At 44.0% G+C, this 15,582-nt stretch overlaps 1 protein-coding gene across 2 annotated transcripts in view; it reads right to left on the bottom strand.

Annotated features, from left to right (window-relative positions):
- Window positions 1–13,124, bottom strand: part of LOC118940502 (protein phosphatase 1 regulatory inhibitor subunit 16B) — a 170,642-nt gene extending 157,518 nt beyond the window's left edge. For both annotated transcript variants that reach the window (XM_036950829.2, XM_036950828.2), the window contains exon 1: window positions 12,850–13,124. The gene's annotated coding sequence lies outside the window, so the exon portion shown is untranslated. The remainder of the gene's footprint in view (window positions 1–12,849) is intronic.
- Window positions 13,125–15,582: the final 2,458 nt, after the last annotated feature.

Genomic DNA, 15,582 nt, shown 5'->3' with positions numbered 1-15,582 from the left:
GACAACATGCAGCGCTCCAAGCCGATGCAGAGACAACATGTACAACTCCAAGCCAGTGCAGAGACAACATGTAGCGCTCCAAGCTGGTGCAGAGACAACATGTAGCGCTCCAAGCTGGTGCAGAGACAACATGTAGCGCTCCAAGCTGGTGCAGAGACAACATGCAGCGCTCCAAGCTGGTGCAGAGACAACATGCAGCGCTCCAAGCCGGTGCAGAGACAACATGTAGCACTCCAAGTCGGTGCAGAGACAACATGTAGCGCTCCAAGCCGGTGCAGAGACAACATGTAGCGCTCCAAGCCGGTGCAGAAACAACATGTAGCGCTCCAAGCCGGTGCAGAGACAACAGCCGGTGCAGAGACAACATGTAGCGCTCCAAGCCGGTGCAGAGAAAACATGTAGCGCTCCAAGCCGGTGCAGAGAAAACATGTAGCGCTCCAAGCCGGTGCAGAGACAACATGCAGCGCACCAAGCCGGTGCAGAGACAACATGTAGCGCTCCAAGCCGGTGCAGAGAAAACATGTAGCGCTCCAACCCGGTGCAGAGACAACATGTAGCGCTCCAAGCCGGTGCAGAGACAACATGTAGCGCTCCAAGCCGGTGCAGAGACAACATGTAGCGCTCCAAGCCGGTGCAGAGACAACATGTAGCGCTCCAAGCCGGTGCAGAGACAACATGTAGCGCTCCAAGCCGGTGCAGAGACAACATGTAGCGCTCCAAGTCGGTGCAGAGACAACATGTAGCGCTCCAAGCCGGTGCAGAGACAACATGTAGTGCTCCAAGCCGGTGCAGAAACAACATGTAGCGCTCCAAGCCGGTGCAGAGACAACAGCCGGTGCAGAGACAACATGTAGCGCTCCAAGCCGGTGCAGAGAAAACATGTAGCGCTCCAAGCCGGTGCAGAGAAAACATGTAGCGCTCCAAGCCGGTGCAGAGACAACATGCAGCGCACCAAGCCGGTGCAGAGACAACATGTAGCGCTCCAAGCCGGTGCAGAGAAAACATGTAGCGCTCCAAGCCGGTGCAGAGACAATATGTAGCGCTCCAAGCCGGTGCAGAGACAACATGTAGCGCTCCAAGCCGGTGCAGAGACAACATGTAGCGCTCCAAGTCGGTGCAGAGACAACATGTAGCGCTCCAAGCCGGTGCAGAGACAACATGTAGCGCTCCAAGCCGGTGCAGAGACAACATGTAGCGCTCCAAGCCGGTGCAGAGACAACATGTAGCGCTCCAAGCCGGTGCAGAGACAACATGTAGCGCTCCAAGCCAGTGCAGACAACATGTAGGCCAATGGATGTACAGTATTACATTTAGGCTTGAGAGACAACATGTAGAGACAACAGCCGGTGCAGAGACAACATGTAGCGCTCCAAGCCGGTGCAGAGAAAACATGTAGCGCTCCAAGCCGGTGCAGAGAAAACATGTAGCGCTCCAAGCCGGTGCAGAGACAACATGCAGCGCACCAAGCCGGTGCAGAGACATGTACCAAGCCGGTGCACATGTAGCCGGTGCAGAGACAACATGTAGCGCTCCAAGCCGGTGCAGAGACAACATGTAGCGCTCCAAGCCGGTGCAGAGACAACATGTAGCGCTCCAAGCCGGTGCAGAGACAACATGTAGCGCTCCAAGCCAGTGCAGACAACATGTAGGCCAATGGATGTACAGTATTACATTTAGGCTTGAGAGACAATTCATTTTATAATGCATTTATAAACCATGTATTTCTTATTAAAAAGGTGATGCCAAGGAGATTAAAGATCTATTTTACAAAGGACATCTGTCCCAAAGTAGGTGGCATCTGAATTAGTGATTTGGGGAAAAAATATCTATACAGTTACACATCTTGATATAAATTTTTTAACGATATATCCCATCATTTCATTTTGACAATATCGCAATATTATTTTTGAGCTAGTCGGCTGTACCTGCACAAAACTATTTTTCCTTCATAGCTTGTTCTCCATCTTTTTTTTTAAACAGGGAGCCAATTTATTCCCATGACCGATTAAAACGTGTTTTCTCATGGCTCTCTCGTTCCCATGCATCAGATGTGGTGAGCAATATGTTTGGAACTTTGAATCACAATAAAATCACAATATCGAATCGCAATACATATAGAATCGTGAGAATCGCAATAGATATTGTATTGGCACCTAAGTATAGTAAGGCAAATCCCAGGCCTAATCTTAGTATTATTATTATTGTTTTAGAGGGTGCTGTTAAATAAATAAGTTTGATTTGCTCTGGCAGGACCTCTACAGGAGACCTCTACAGGAAGTGGTTCTCAACTATTTTTTCCCTCAGGACCCAAACTCTGCACTGCTATACTCTGCTATGCTGTACTCTGCTCTGCTGTACTCTGATCTGCTATACTCTGCTCTGCTGTAATCTGCTCTGCTGTAATCTGCTCTGCTGTACTCTGCTCTGCTGTACTCTGCTCTGCTGTACTCTGCTCTTGCTCTGATATACTCTGCTCTGCTGTACTCTGCTCTGCTGTACTCTGCTCTGCTGTACTCTGCTCTTGCTCTGCTGTACTCTGCTCTTGCTCTGCTGTACTCTGCTCTTGCTCTGATATACTCTGCTCTGCTGTAATCTGCTCTGCTATACTCTGCTCTGCTATACTCTGCTCTGTTGTACTCTGCTCTGATAAACTCTGCTCTTGCTCTGCTGTACTCTGCTCTTGCTCTGATATACTCTGCTCTGCTGTAATCTGCTCTGCTATACTCTGCTCTGCTATACTCTGCTCTGCTGTACTCTGCTCTGCTGTACTCTGCTCTTGCTCTGCTGTACTCTGCTCTTGCTCTGATATACTCTGCTCTGCTGTAATCTGCTCTGCTATACTCTGCTCTGCTATACTCTGCTCTGTTGTACTCTGCTCTTGCTCTGCTATACTCTGCTCTGCTGTACTCTGCTCTGCTGTAATCTGCTCTGCTGTACTCTGCTCTGCTGTACTCTGCTCTTGCTCTGCTGTACTCTGCTCTGCTGTACTCTGCTCTGCTGTAATCTGCTCTGCTGTACTCTGTTATGCTCTGCTGTAATCTACTCTGCTGTATTCTGCTCTGCTGTACTCTGCTCTGCTGTAATCTACTCTGCTGTATTCTGCTCTGCTGTATTCTGCTCTGCTATACTCTGCTCTGCTATACTCTGCTCTGCTGTAATCTGCTCTGCTGTATTCTGCTCTGCTGTACTCTGCTCTGCTGTATTCTGCTCTGCTGTATTCTGCTCTGCTGTACTCTGCTCTGCTATACTCTGCTCTGCTGTACTCTGCTCTGCTGTACTCTGCTCTGCTGTACTCTGCTCTGCTGTACTCTGCTCTGCTATATTCTGCTGTACTCTGCTCTGCTATACTCTGCTGTACTCTGTTTTGCTCTGCTGTAATCTGCTCGGCTCTTCTCTGCTTTCCACAACAATACTGTAGGAGGGAGGACAGAAACCTCACAGTGGCTCCACAGGTCACATGGCTTCCTGCAGTTTGAGCACAGGCCACAAACATTGTAAGCAAACTTCCTGCTAACCCTTCCTGTGCACGTTGAACCCCAGCCAGTAAATTGTGTAGGGCTATAGCATGCCTGGGACTGAGGACAGACACTGCTGGAGATGTGTGTTTTAGCCAGTTCCTGTGTTAGCCAGTGAGGTACAGCCAGTGAGGCAGAGTCAGTAAGGTACAGCCAGTGAGGTAGAGCCAGTGAGGCAGAGCCAGTGAGGTACAGCCAGTGAGGTACAGCCAGTGAGGTACAGCCAGTGAGGTAGAGCCAGTGAGGCAGAGCCAGTGTAGGGCTATAGGATTGCAATGTTTTGCTCACATTACTTTTTCTACCTCCAGAAAATACCTGTTTTCGCCTGCGATATCAGTTATGTTATACTCACAGACAATATTGTTACAGTTTTGGAAACTTCAGAGTGTTTTCTATCCTAATCTGACAATTATATACATATTCTAGATTCTGGGGCTGAGAAATAGGCAGTTTCAAATGGATATGTTTTTGATCCAAACATCAAAATACTGCCCCCTACACTCAAGAGGTTAAGAAACTGACTGTTAGAACTGTTAAGGCTCCATGGATTGATGAGGAATTGACTGGATGATTTACTGCAAATTGAGAAATGATGTGACTAAACTCAACAAAAAGAAGAAGACAAAACTGTATTATGAAGCCAAGAATAATGATATAGAGAATGATGAAATGGGCAGAAAGACACATTCAACTCCATCTTTCATGGAATCAGATGGCTTATTCATGACAAAACCAATCTCATGTTGCCAATTATTTGAATGATTACTTCAAATCAAATCAAATGTTATTGGTCACATACACATAGTTAGCAGATGTTAATGCGAGTGTAAAGAAATGCTTGTGATTTCAGTTCTGACAGTGCAGTAATATCTAATATCTTCATTGGCAATGTGGGCAAACTTGGGCAACAACGAACAGTGGGTTATGGTATTCGTCCATACAGTTTTTTCAGGGAATAAAGAAAAGCATCGCAAGTCAGAATGTTGTGAAGTTAGTGTGGGAGAGGTGTAAAGATTACTGACAAAACTCCTGGCATTGGGGCGGCAGGGTAGCCTAGTGGTTAGAGCGTTGGACTAGTTGCAAGGTTGCAAGTTCAAGTTCGCCGAGCTGACAAGGTACAAATCTGTCGTTCTGCCCCTGAACAGGCAGGTAACCCACTGTTCCTAGGCCGTCATTGAAAATAAGAATTTGTTCTTAACTGATTTGCCTAGTTAAATAAAGGTAAAATACATTTTTTTTAAATTGACAACTTAGATGGAAAGCTACTGAGGATGGTAGGTGACTCTATAGCCACTCCTATCTGTCATATCTTTAATCTGAGCCTAGAGGAAAGTCTTTGTCCTCAGGCCTGGAGGGAAGCCAAAGTCATTCCGCTACCCAAGAGTGGTAAAGCGGCCTTTACTGGTTCTAACAGCAGACCAATCAGCTTGCTTCCAGCTCTTAGCAAACTGTTGGAAAAAATGGTGTTTGACCAAATACAATGCTATTTCTCTGCAAACAAATTAACAACAGACTTTGAGCATGCACATAGAGAAGGGCACTCAACAATTTCAAAGAAATTGATAATAAGAAGATTATGGGAGCTGAACTGTTAGATTTCAGTGCAGCCTTTGATATTATTGACCATAACCTGTTGTTGAAAAAACGTATGTTATGGCTTTTCAAACTCTGCCATATCGTGGATTCAGAGCTATCTATCTAATAGAACTCAAAGGGTTTTCTTTAATGGAAGCTTCTCTAATGTCAAACATGTAAAGTGTGGTGTACAGCAGGGCAGCTCTCTAGACCCGCTACTCTTTTCTATTTTTTCCAATGACCTGCCACAGGCATTAAACAAAGCATGTGTGTCCATGTATGCTGATGATTCAACCATAAACACATCAGCAACCACAGCTAATGAAGTCACTGAAACCCTTAAAGAGTAGCTGTCTGTTTTGGAATGGGTGGCCAGTAATAAACTGGCCCTGAACATCTCTAAAACTGAGAGCATTGTATTTGGTACAAATCATTCCCTAAGTGTTATACCTCAGCGGAATCTGGTAATGAATGGTGTGGCTGTTGAACAAGTTGAAGAGACTAAATTACTTGCCGTTACCTTAGATTGTAAACGGTCATGGTCAAAACATATAGATTCAATGGTAGTAAAGATGGAGAGGTCTGTCCGTAATAAAGAGATGCTCTGCTGTTTTGACAGTACACTCCAAAAAGCAAGTTCTGCAGGCTCTAGCTTTGTCTAATCTTGATTATTGTCCAGGCGTGTGGTCCAGTGTTGCAAGGAAAGAGCTAGTTAAGCTGCAGCTGGCCCAGAACAGAGCTGCACGTTTTGCTCTTAATTGTAATCAGAGGGCTGATATAAATACTATGCACGCCAGTCTCTCTTGGCTAAGAGTTGAGGAGAAACTGACTGCATCACTTCTTCTTGTTATAAGAAACGAGAATGTGTTGGATCCTAATAAAATACCAAATACCAAAATACTACCATACCCCGTTGAAAGACACAGAAATCTTGCTCATTCAAACTCTGAACAGGCACACACACACAATCCATGTCTCAATTGTCTCAAGGCTTAAAAATCCTTTAACTTGTCTCCTCCCCTTCATCTACACTGATTGAAGTGGATTTAAGAAGTGACATAAATAAGGGATCATAGCTTTCACCTGGATTCATCTGGTCAGTCTGTCATGGAAAGAGCAGGTGTTCTTAATGTGTCCTACACTCAGTGTATATACTATATTGTAGTTATGGCTCATCGTATATATACAAAATTAAATTATTATAATAATAATTGTGTCACTGTAGAGAGCTTTTTATGTCTCTATTTTTGGTTTGGTCAGGGTGTGATTTGGGTGGGCATTCTATGCTCATGTTTCTATGTTTTCTATTTCTTTGTGTTTGGCCAGGTATGGTTCTCAATCAGGGACAGCTGTCTATTGTTGTCTCTGATTGGGAATCATACTTAGGTAGCTTTTTCGCCTCCTTCTGTGTGGGATCTTGTTCTTCGTTTGTGACCAGGTAGTTTGCACTACGAAGCTGTTCGGTGGTTGTTTTCTTTCTTTCGTTCTTCCTTTCTTTCTTTCTTTCTTTCTTTCTTTCTTTCTTTCTTTCTTTCTTGTTTTGTTTTGTCTAAAGTTTCACTTCAACAATAAATATTATGTGGAACTCTTGGTCTCATCCTTCCGACGACAGCCACTACAAATCTGGATTATGTGTGTATTTTTCTGTATTGCTAGATATTACTGCATGGTTGGAGCTAGAAACACAAGCATTTCACTGCACATGCGATAACATCTGTAAATTTGTGTGTGCAAACAATAAACTTTCATTTGATTGATCACCATCTCTATGCCAATTAGCTAATTTACCGATAAGCCGGTGTGAATGACCCATTGACTGTATGTATAACTGGCCAGTGCAACGATGTGGTTTCAAGGTGCTTCCTAATGTTGCTTCACCGGGCAGCTTTAGCACATTGCTAAAGTCGCAAATTTGTTCCATCCCACTTGATTATATTTCGAGTAGCATAGCAGCCTACACGAGAAACAACATGTAGTATTGGTAGTTATCATCTCGATGTCACCGTGACAGTCTACTGCTCAAATTGGGAGAATTTGCGTTGCAAGCCGGCAACGACAACCCAGGCAGTGTGTCCTTCGCTCCCACTTGCCGGGGAGTGCTGTCCTGCAGTAAGGACAGGGGAGTGCTGTCCTGCAGTAAGGACAGGGGAGTGCTGTCCTGCAGTAAGGACAGGGGAGTGCTGTCCTGTAGTAAGGACAGGGGAGTGCTGTCCTGTAGTAAGGAGAGGGGAGTGCTGTCCTGCAGTAAGGACAGGGGAGTTCTGTCCTGCAGTAAGGACAGGGGAGTGCTGTCCTGCAGTAAGGAGAGGGGAGTGCTGTCCTGCAGTAAGGAGAGGGGAGTGCTGTTCTGCAGTAAGGAGAGGGGAGTGCTGTCCTGCAGTAAGGACAGGGGAGTGCTGTCCTGCAGTAAGGACAGGGGAGTGCTGTTCTGCAGTAAGGACAGGGGAGTGCTGTCCTGCAGTAAGGAGAGGGGAGTGCTGTCCTGCAGTAAGGAGAGGGGAGTGCTGTCCTGCAGTAAGGAGAGGGGAGTGCTGTCCTGCAGTAAGGGGAGGGGAGTGCTGTCCTGCAGTAAGGAGAGGGAAGTAGCTAGATAGTGTAGCTAATATCAGACCAGTAAGGAGAGGGGAGTAGCTAGATAGTGTAGCTAATATCAGACCAGTAAGGAGAGGGGAGTAGCTAGATAGTGTAGCTAATATCAGACCAGTAAGGAGAGGGGAGTACCTAGATAGTGTAGCTAATATCAGACCAGTAAGGAGAGGGGAGTAGCTAGATAGTGTAGCTAATATCAGACCAGTAAGGAGAGGGGAGTAGCTAGATAGTGTAGCTAATATCAGGCCAAAAGTACTCGTTACATTTTGAATGCTTAGCAGGACATAAAAATTGTCTAATTCATACAGTTATCAAGAGAACATCCCTGGTCATCTACTGCCTCTGATCTGGCAGACTCACTAAACAGAGAACATCCCTGGTCATCACTACTGCCTCTGATCTGGAGGACTCACTAAACAGAGAACATCCCTGGTCATCCCTACTGCCTCTGATCTGGAGGACTCACTAAACAGAGAACATCCCTGGTCATCCCTACTGCCTCTGATCTGGAGGACTCACTAAACAGAGAACATCCCTGGTCATCACTACTGCCTCTGATCTGGAGGACTCACTAAACACACATACTTTGTTTGTGAATCTGAGTGTTGGAGTGTGCCCCTGGCTATCCGTTAATCAAATAAAAACAAGAAAATCATGCCATCTGGTTTGTTTAATAAGGAATTTGAAATGATTTATAGCATTTACTTTTACTTTAGATACTTCAGTACATTTAAAACCAGATAGTTTCAGACTTTTACTCAAGTAGTGTTTAGTGGGTGACTTTCACTTTTACTTGAGTCATTTTCTATTAAGGTATCTTTACTTTTCCTCAAGTATGACAATTGGGTACTTTTTCCACCACTGCGAATCGTATCGCACCGAATCGCATTGATTCGTTCCTCTTATCAAACCGAATCACACAGAGTCGTTTCTAACTAAAAACAGATCCTTCCTGTATCGTATCGGTGCCCATTGGGGCGGCAGGTAGCCTAGTGGACTAGTAACCGAATGGTTGCTAGATCAAATCCCCGACCTGACAAGGTAAAAATCTGTCCTTCTGCCCCTGAACAAGGCAGTTAACCCAATGTTCCTAGGCTGTCATTGAAAATACGAATTTGTTCTTAAACTGACTTGTCTAGTTAAATAAAGGTCAAATGAAATATAGATACGTATCGATCTGTCTTGAAAGATGGGCCACACTATGTTGTACCCGTTATTACCAGTCGTCATTACTATGTTGTACCCGTTATTATCAGTCGTCATTACTATGTTGTACCCGTTATTACCAGTCGTCATTACTATGTTGTACCCGTTATTACCAGTCGTCATTACTATGTTGTACCCGTTATTATCAGTCGTCATTACTAAGTTGTACCCGTTATTACCAGTCGTCATTACTATGTTGTACCCGTTATTACCAGTCGTCATTACTATGTTGTACCCGTTATTACCAGTCGTCATTACTATGTTGTACCCGTTATTACCAGTCGCCATTACTATGTTGTACCCGTTATTACCAGTCGCCATTACTATGTTGTACCCGTTATTACCAGTCGTCATTACTATGTTGTACCCGTTATTACCAGTCGTCATTACTATGTTGTACCCGTTATTACCAGTCGTCATTACTATGTTGTACCCGTTATTACCAGTCGTCATTACTATGTTGTACCCGTTATTACCAGTCGTCATTACTATGTTGTACCCGTTATTACCAGTCGTCATTACTATGTTGTACCCGTTATTACCAGTCGTCATTACTATGTTGTACCCGTTATTACCAGTCGTCATTACTATGTTGTACCCGTTATTACCAGTCGTCATTACTATGTTGTACCCGTTATTACCAGTCGTCATTACTATCTCATTACAAGATGCCTCCGTAATGGTAAAAACAAATGCATGCTGTAGTCTATGGAAATGAGGGTTAATACTATCCTTCTGCTTTGGGTATGCACTGCAGTCTATGGAAATGAGGGTTAATACTATCCTTCTGCTTTGGGTATGCACTGCAGTCTATGGAAATGAGGGTTAATACTATCCTTCTGCTTTGGGTATGCGCTGCAGTCTATGGAAATGAGGGTTAATACTATCCTTCTGCTTTGGGTATGTGCTGCAGTCTATGGAAATGAGGGTTAATACTATCCTTCTGCTTTGGGTATGCGCTGCAGTGTGCATGTGTTAGGGCTGGCACAATTACAGTATAACCAACTGTTATGGATGGAGACCCGCCGTGGAAATAAAACAACTGTCATAACCGCAAAAAACAGACTTAATACGGCGTTCCACAGTCTGTTCCTGTGGTAACATGGACTCTTAACAACGCGATGAAACTGTGTTGGTCCTTGCTGAAATGTAGAATGCTCATTCAAATGATGTCAACTGGATGTGTCTCATGCAATGGAATGCATTTTTTGAAATGTCAGTTGAGTTGAATCAGCGTTGTGCCATCATTGACTTTAATGGGAACATTTAGTTCTACTCATTCTAGTTCTATGGCTGCACTTGCACCCAGGAGAAAATCTTTGGTGATTCGAGCGGTTATGACGTTGACCGCGGTCACCTGGCTGGCCCGATCACAGCCATCCAAAATTCCGTGATCGTCACAGCCCTAGTGTGTGTGTGTGTGTGTGTGTGTGTATGTGTGTGTGTGTGTGTGTGTGTGTGTGTGTGTGTGTGTGTGTGTGTATGTGTGTGTGTGTCTGTGTGCGTGCGTGCGTGCGTGTGTGCGTGCGTGAGTGTGTGCGTGCGTGTGCTTTCTCTGTCCGTAGTTTGTTTTATACCCTAACTGTTGCGTGATTATTCCAACACACTAATTTGGAGATTTCTCTTCTCATGAAATATTGAAATCTTAGACGCCCGGGAGGCTCACTAAAGATGAAGAAAATACGTATTTTTTTAAATTCAGTTTGTAGACTAGTAGAAGATTAAATCCATGATGATTGACATCAAAGAAGTTCCACTTCCAACATGAAATGCAGCCTGTTAATGTTACCACAGCAGAAAGCTTATTTCCCTGCTGCTATGTATGACAAGCACGCACACACACACACACACACACACACACACACAGGCAGAGCCACAATCACACAGGAACGATGGTGACACACACACACACACACACACACACACACAAATAAGCCCGTCAGCCTGCGGACCAAACCCAGTGCGTTTCTCTGTTCTGTATTTCTATTCAAATTGAAATATGTTGGTTGATCATGACCCGTGCTTAGTAAAATGTCCTCTCCCCTCTAAGTCTTGCCTAGACCTGTTGACTTACCCATGGCCCTGCAGTACTAATACTAAACCACAGTTATCTGATTACAACAAGCATTTAAGCGGCCAGTGCTGTCAGTTAATCTGGTGGCTTACTGGCCGGTGCATCAGGCACATCTTTCTATGTGACCTAGCTGGGGTCCTGCAGAGAGCAGATGATGTCTGCTTCTCGAATGGTACCCTTTTCCCCTATATAGTGCACTACTTTTGAAACAAACAAAAAAATGGTGCACTATAGGATTCCATGGACCCCGGTCATTAAGTAGTGCACTATGTAGGCAATAGGGGGCCATTTTGGTAGGCATCATCATGGTTCCCCCTGCTGCTCTGAGCCTAATCTGACCTCCTACTGGGAGAGAGTTTGTGTGTGTGTGTGTGTGTGTGTGTGTGTGTGTGTGTGTGTGTGTGTGTGTGTGTGTGTGACTAAAAAAGTGTGCATATAAGTGCATGTCTTACTGTGTGTGTGTTTTCATACATGTGTGTGTGTGTGTGTGTGTGTGTGTGTGTTCATACGTGTGTGTGTGTGTGTGTGTGTGTGTGTGTTCATATGTGTGTGTGTTCATACGTGTGTGTGTGTGTGTGTGTGTTCATACGTGTGTGTGTTCATACGTGTGTGTGTGTGTGTGTGTGTGTGTGTGTGTGTGTGTGTGTGTGTCACCATCGTTCCTGTGTGATTGTGGCTCTGCCAGTGTGTGTGTGAGCAGTGGGCACAGTGTATTGCGTCTGATGGCCCATCCCTAACCATAGCTGACAGGCAGTGCAGATGCTGAGAGGAACAGCCAGAGAAGCTGCTCCAGACATCCCCACACATCAAACATTTAAAAGGGCTACCCTTCCCAGCCAAAGGGCTACACAATACCAAAGGCACACTTTACATTTTGCACAGAAAGGAGATATGACCAATTTGCCAGGCATAGATATGATTTTTTTTCCTTTCTTGAACTAGGCATAAAGAAATCAGACCCTAAAGAACATTTGATTTGGAAGAACAAAACAAGGAACACGCCTAGTGTAAGTGTAAGCAAAACCAACCAAGCTCCAACCATTTACATGACCAGTAATGTTGTAATTAATCAAGTCTAGTAGGCTACCAATATTACTCTGTAGTCCAATGAATTGCACTGAAGTAGTGTTTTTTGTTATTAGCCTACACAAGTGGAATAGAGGCACAATCTATTGGGACAACAGCACTATTCTACATTGACCAATAAATTACTATTTTATTCAGACAGAGAGCATTATGATATAAATATTTAAAAAACTACAGTAACCTCTATCTACAGTATCTCTATTTAGGCTATTCTCTTCTGGTCTACTTTAACGAATACAATAACCTTAACATTGTCATAAGGCCCCTGGCAGTTTTCCCCCATCGCACGTGTGGGACCCACTTCTGCAACTAGTAAGGAGAGAGGAAACAACATCTCTCAGATTGAAATTGTCAATCATCCTTCCTCGTTACTAACTTCTGAAGCGTGCACTGACTTGATGCCTCTACAAATCCCAAGTGGCCAGACAACGACATACAAGTAGGATTGAAACATTGTTGGCGATCTAGCGCAGAAATCTGTGATATGTTTCTTTCCTGGAATCGGGGCACACGTCTTGATGATTAGGCTATGTGTTACATGTGTGGCGCCAGCAACGGCAATGAATAATTGGTTGCCAGTAATGAACGGTAATGTAACGGTAAAACTCGGGCTAACTGCTCAAACAACGAGATAGAGACATTTATTCTCAAACGAGGTAGGGGCACCCCTCCCAATGCCGATGTCTTCTGCTCCACTGCTTAGAAAATACCTCCTCTCTTTCACATTTCATTTGAATCAATCGAACAGAAGACCACCAAAACCGATCGCATCTGTAAAAAAAAATCAACAATTATTGTACTCACCGTATGTAGGTTATCAATGGACTAACTTGTTCCAATTTCACTCACTGGGATGAGTGGAACTCTTGAAGACGAACATGTCTTGAAGCCTACAGCAGGGATATTGTCCTGTGGCTAACTAGTAGCGCTATAGCTGTACAGGAGACAAGAGGGGCAGGCAAGAAATGCTACCGCAGCTGTGTCGCTAGCTGCCGCCCGCTGCAGACTGTTACAGAACGCCCCTCGACTACAAGTCACACCGGGAGGAGGGTGGGGTTGGAGGCAGCAGACTGGGCTCGAAAACATCAAGTGTAGACAGATACGCGTCTACTTTTTGTCTACTTTAGAAACATTTCAAAATGTTGGACTTGGGACCATTCTGATGATAGCTTACTGATGTTCTGCTATGATGAAGTGTTGATTAGTTATGCCACAGCCATATCTGCACACATAGGTCTAGACCTGTAGGGTTGTGGTTCATTGGATTTTCATTGACACGCATCTTTTTAATAATGGTTGAAAAATACATGATGGCAATATCTTTAATTTCCAATACAATAACTTCAACTTCTATGTCTTGAGTTGAAAAAAACATATCAGCCACCAAAGATAACTCAACATTCAGTCTAAGCACCGTAACTTCACTGACTAAATCCCCATTTCTATAAATTATTATCAAGAAAGGTAAGGGACACATTACAAGTGTTTCCTTGAAAATGCACAGAATTTATACGTTTATGCAGGCCTACATTCCTTCTATAGTGAAAAATGGATCAAAGATAATATAGGTGAAATCCCATAAGAATTTTAACAGATGTTCTGGCATAATGAGAGTAAACATCTGCTTATCATGTGTGTTTGATGAGGTAAACATTGAGGCCCAAATCCTTATGGGAGATCTATTCAGATTTTTTTGTAAATTATACATTGAGGTCAATTGGAGATTTGTACGAAAACTAGCACACAAGCTACGTGAGCGGATCTCAAGTTAGGATTCCTCCCAGAAATAGGAAAAATGTCTGCCTTGTGGTTAATATCATACTGCACTGTACTGCAAAAATACTGCATCTGATATCTTCTTTACCAGCCTTACTGAATCTATGATCAGAACAGGCAGTGGCTTGAGAGAAAAAACTCTGTTACTGTTACTACAGTACATTCCAGCCTTCTAATCCATCTCATCCTCTTCCTCCTCCTCATTCTCTCCTCTTCCCCTCCTCTCCTACACCCCCATCTTTTTAACCCTTCTCCTCTTCCTCCTCCTCTTCCTCCTTCTCCTCATTCTCTCCTCTTCCCCTCCTCTCCCACACCCCCATCTTCTTAACCCTTCTCCTCTTCCTCCTCCTCTTCCTCCTCCTCCTCAGTCTCTCCTCTTCCCCTCCTCTCCTACACCCCCATCTTCCTAAACCATTTCCTCCTCTTCATCCTCCTCTCCTCCTGTCCTCCTCTCCTCCTCTCCCTCTCCTCCTGTCCTCCTCTCATGGCAGTTGCTGAGGTCAGGAGTTTTACCCATTTGCCGGTTAATAGTCTGAACATGTTTAATATTTCATGGCATCATGCAGTGGCTAGCTGCTCTACTTTCTGTCAACATCAAGGGAGAGAGAAGTTTTTACACCGACATGAATAAACAAAACACAAAGAGAGAGAGAGAGAGGCATTATCAGGTTCACACAAACAAACAAACACACACACACACACACACATCTGGTACTGTAGTTTATTAACATCATTAAAGATTAAAAACACCAGTGGCTGTCAGAGATGGAAGGTGCTGACTGCAGCAGTAATGGGTAATATAGCTTAAAATGCATGACCCAACTCAGAAAGCATTAACATGTTGAGAGGTTTTGTACTGCATGGTACTGCATGTACTCTGTGATTACTGTATCACATATCTATTGATTTTAGTCGTCTTTCAGTTACACAAGGTGATATTATCAAGTAATTATGAGTTTGCAACTTTTGTGTATTACCATTTTACAATGTAATTTGCAAGTCAATACCAGGCAGCAGTGGACCGTAAAGTCAATTATAAACTAGGTGTTTCGAGCCCTGAATGCTGATTGGCTGACAGCTGTGGTATATCAGGCCGTATAGCACAGGTATGACAAAACATTTATTTTTACTGCTCTAATTACTTTGGTAACCAGTTTATAATAGCAATAAGGCACCTCAGGGGTTTGTGGTATATGGCCAATATACCACGGCTAGGGGCTGTGTCCAGGCACTATGCGATGCGTCATACATGAGAACAGCCCTTAGCCACGGTATATTGACCATATACCAACACTCCTCGTGCCTTATTGCTTAAGCGTAACCCGTGAACTGCACATGTCTGTAGCTCAGTTTGGTCAACATTGATTTCTCCCCCCAGGGTGCAGAGCAAATCGATGCTAGGTGTTTCCTATAAGTCTCCCTATAGAGATGTAAGCATGTCAGCTGTGATCGACTATGTGTTTCATCAACAACCACTTTGGGCGGTTTACCAACCAATAACACCCTGCTACACATGTCAGTGTGACTGTTATTAATTGCAGAGTAATGCGTCTTCATGGTATATCATGTATTTATGTAGACAGAGACTTAGTGTGAACCTGCCAGCTAAAGGAGTCATCAGTGTCAGCAGCATCTCCTCAAGTCTATATTTTTCTGTCTATACTTTATTTTTATTTTTTTATTTAATCTTTATTTGACTACACAAGTCAGTTAAGAACAAATTCTTATTTACAATGACGGCCTAGGAACAGTGGGTTAACT

This window comes from Oncorhynchus mykiss, chromosome 17 (assembly GCF_057628025.1).
Source record: "Oncorhynchus mykiss isolate SJ-2025 chromosome 17, ASM5762802v1, whole genome shotgun sequence".
Lineage (NCBI taxonomy): Eukaryota > Metazoa > Chordata > Actinopteri > Salmoniformes > Salmonidae > Oncorhynchus > Oncorhynchus mykiss.
The sequence above is the reverse complement of the archived record's forward strand: the minus strand, read 5'-3'. Positions and strand labels throughout refer to the sequence as shown.